The sequence below is a fragment of the Amblyomma americanum genome, chromosome 11 (genome assembly GCF_052857255.1).
Source record: "Amblyomma americanum isolate KBUSLIRL-KWMA chromosome 11, ASM5285725v1, whole genome shotgun sequence".
Taxonomy (NCBI): domain Eukaryota; kingdom Metazoa; phylum Arthropoda; class Arachnida; order Ixodida; family Ixodidae; genus Amblyomma; species Amblyomma americanum.
In genome coordinates, this window is record NC_135507.1 from 122,841,550 (window position 1) to 122,845,952 (window position 4,403).

A 4,403-nucleotide genomic window follows, 5' to 3' on the forward strand; every position below is an offset into this window, starting at 1 on the left:
TAGTTGGCACGGGAGCAGCATTTGGAACACCATGGCTCATGCAGCGCATCTTTCCGCTTCGCAAGCGATCTTCGCGTTCTTGGTGCTTCTGTGTCCGCCCCCAGCATACTCGGCGCATGAACATTCTACGCAACTGCTACAATCAAGCCAGGCCACAATCTACCAGCAGACCGTCAAATATCTTCATCTGGACCAACTACAGTTAATGCGCCCGGCTTTCTACGTGCCGTCATCTTCGAATGTGACGTCACATCGCACTGTCAATTTCAGCGGCTGTCTCAGCGACAGACCGTTTAGTTGGCACGGGAGCAGCATTTGGAACACCATGGCTCATGCAGCGCATCTTTCCGCTTCGCAGGCGATCTTCGCGTTCTTGGTGCTGCTGTGTCCGTCCCCAGCATACTCGGCACATGAACATTCTACGCAACTGCTACAATCAAGCCAGGCCACAATCTACCAGCAGACCGTCAACTATCTTCATCTGGGCCAACTACAGTTAATGCACCCGGCTTTCTACGTACCGTCATCTTCGACTGTGACAACACATCGCACTGGCAATTTCAGCGGCTGTCTCAGCGACAGTCCGTTTAGTTGGCACGGGAGCAGCATTTGGAACACCATGGCTCATGCAGCGCATCTTTCCGCTTCGCAGGCGATCTTCGCGTTCTTGGTGCTGCTGTGTCCGTCCTCAGCATACTCGGCGCATGACCATTCTACGCAACTGCTACAATCAAGCGAGGCCACAATCTACCAGCAGACCGTCAACTATCTTCATTTGGACCAACTACAGTTAATGCACCCGGCTTTCTACGTACCGTCATCTTCGACTGTGACAACACATCGCACTGGCAATTTCAGCGGCTGTCTCAGCGACAGACCGTTTAGTTGGCACGGGAGCAGCATTTGGAACACCATGGCTCATGCAGCGCATCTTTCCGCTTCGCAGGCGATCTTCGCGTTCTTGGTGCTGCTGTGTCCGTCCCCAGCATACTCGGCACATGAACATTCTACGCAACTGCTACAATCAAGCCAGGCCACAATCTACCAGCAGACCGTCAACTATCTTCATCTGGGCCAACTACAGTTAATGCACCCGGCTTTCTACGTACCGTCATCTTCGACTGTTACAACACATCGCACTGGCAATTTCAGCGGCTGTCTCAGCGACAGTCCGTTTAGTTGGCACGGGAGCAGCATTTGGAACACCATGGCTCATGCAGCGCATCTTTCCGCTTCGCAGGCGATCTTCGCGTTCTTGGTGCTGCTGTGTCCGTCCTCAGCATACTCGGCGCATGACCATTCTACGCAACTGCGACAATCAAGCGAGGCCACAATCTACCAGCAGACCGTCAACTATCTTCATTTGGACCAACTACAGTTAATGCACCCGGCTTTCTACGTACCGTCATCTTCGACTGTGACAACACATCGCACTGGCAATTTCAGCGGCTGTCTCAGCGACAGCCCGTTTAGTTGGCACGGGAGCAGCATTTGGAACACCATGGCTCATGCAGCGCATCTTTCCGCTTCGCAAGCGATCTTCGCGTTCTTGGTGCTGCTGTGTCCGTCCTCAGCATACTCGGCACATGAACATTCTACGCAACTGCTACAATCAAGCCAGGCCACAATCTACCAGCAGACCGTCAACTATCTTCATCTGGGCCAACTACAGTTAATGCACCCGGCTTTCTACGTACCGTCATCTTCGACTGTGACAACACATCGCACTGGCAATTTCAGCGGCTGTCTCAGCGACAGTCCGTTTAGTTGGCACGGGAGCAGCATTTGGAACACCATGGCTCATGCAGCGCATCTTTCCGCTTCGCAGGCGATCTTCGCGTTCTTGGTGCTGCTGTGTCCGTCCTCAGCATACTCGGCGCATGACCATTCTACGCAACTGCTACAATCAAGCGAGGCCACAATCTACCAGCAGACCGTCAACTATCTTCATCTGGGCCAACTACAGTTAATGCACCCGGCTTTCTACGTACCGTCATCTTCGACTGTGACAACACATCGCACTGGCAATTTCAGCGGCTGTCTCAGCGACAGTCCGTTTAGTTGGCACGGGAGCAGCATTTGGAACACCATGGCTCATGCAGCGCATCTTTCCGCTTCGCAGGCGATCTTCGCGTTCTTGGTGCTGCTGTGTCCGTCCTCAGCATACTCGGCACATGAACATTCTACGCAACTGCTACAATCAAGCCAGGCCACAATCTACCAGCAGACCGTCAACTATCTTCATCTGGGCCAACTACAGTTAATGCACCCGGCTTTCTACGTACCGTCATCTTCGACTGTGACAACACATCGCACTGGCAATTTCAGCGGCTGTCTCAGCGACAGACCGTTTAGTTGGCACGGGAGCAGCATTTGGAACACCATGGCTCATGCAGCGCATCTTTCCGCTTCGCAAGCGATCTTCGCGTTCTTGGTGCTGCTGTGTCCGTCCTCAGCATACTCGGCACATGAACATTCTACGCAACTGCTACAATCAAGCCAGGCCACAATCTACCAGCAGACCGTCAACTATCTTCATCTGGGCCAACTACAGTTAATGCACCCGGCTTTCTACGTACCGTCATCTTCGACTGTGACAACACATCGCACTGGCAATTTCAGCGGCTGTCTCAGCGACAGTCCGTTTAGTTGGCACGGGAGCAGCATTTGGAACACCATGGCTCATGCAGCGCATCTTTCCGCTTCGCAGGCGATCTTCGCGTTCTTGGTGCTGCTGTGTCCGTCCTCAGCATACTCGGCACATGAACATTCTACGCAACTGCTACAATCAAGCCAGGCCACAATCTACCAGCAGACCGTCAACTATCTTCATCTGGGCCAACTACAGTTAATGCACCCGGCTTTCTACGTACCGTCATCTTCGACTGTGACAACACATCGCACTGGCAATTTCAGCGGCTGTCTCAGCGACAGACCGTTTAGTTGGCACGGGAGCAGCATTTGGAACACCATGGCTCATGCAGCGCATCTTTCCGCTTCGCAAGCGATCTTCGCGTTCTTGGTGCTTCTGTGTCCGCCCCCAGCATACTCGGCGCATGAACATTCTACGCAACTGCTACAATCAAGCCAGGCCACAATCTACCAGCAGACCGTCAAATATCTTCATCTGGACCAACTACAGTTAATGCGCCCGGCTTTCTACGTGCCGTCATCTTCGAATGTGACGTCACATCGCACTGTCAATTTCAGCGGCTGTCTCAGCGACAGACCGTTTAGTTGGCACGGGAGCAGCATTTGTAACACCATGGCTCATGCAGCGCATCTTTCCGCTTCGCAGGCGATCTTCGCGTTCTTGGTGCTGCTGTGTCCGTCCTCAGCATACTCGGCGCATGACCATTCTACGCAACTGCTACAATCAAGCCAGGCCACAATCTACCAACAGACCGTCAACTATCTTCATTTGGACCAACTACAGTTAATGCGCCCGGCTTTCTACGTGCCGTCATCTTCGAATGTGACGTCACATCGCACTGTCAATTTCAGCGGCTGTCTCAGCGACAGACCGTTTAGTTGGCACGGGAGCAGCATTTGGAACACCATGGCTCATGCAGCGCATCTTTCCGCTTCGCAGGCGATCTTCGCGTTCTTGGTGCTCCTGTGTCCGTCCTCAGCATACTCGGCGCATGACCATTCTACGCAACTGCTACAATCAAGCCAGGCCACAATCTACCAGCAGACCGTCAACTATCTTCATTTGGACCAACTACAGTTAATGCGCCCGGCTTTCTACGTGCCGTCATCTTCGACTGTGACGTCACATCGCACTGTCAATTTAAGCGGCTGTCTCAGCGACAGACCGTTTAGTTGGCACGGGAGCAGCATTTGGAACACATTTCGCATTTCATTTATTCCACATTTATCCTGTTACAGAAAAAATGTGAGGGCAAGGACTAAAAGCTGCTAGTTAAGCAGCTTGACTAAGGCCCTTGCCCCCTTTGATGGCAGCGTACAGCGGTTTCAAATCACACAAAAATTTACACACAATGATTAGATTAGTTTCTGCAGAAGTTCTTGCACTACAGCACAAAATACGATCAAATAATATTTTACGCGCGTACACCAGAAAACATTATACCGAGTCAGCACACGCACACACACACATATATATATATAAAAACTCTATACACAAAAATTTATACAACATGTGCATACTTCAAAAATGATATCTGAAACAAAGACAAATGTATTTATACAGAAATGTTTCATTAATTACAACATGGAAATGCCAATCCTTAATCTATTGCTTCATACTGTTAGATTCCTAAAATATTTAACGAGTGCGGGTCTTGACGCTGTTCTTATGTCCATGTCTGTGTCTTGAAGTGTGTTTAATAATACTGGCAAGCGATGTTCCAATCTATTAAAACCGTTATTTGTGCGCG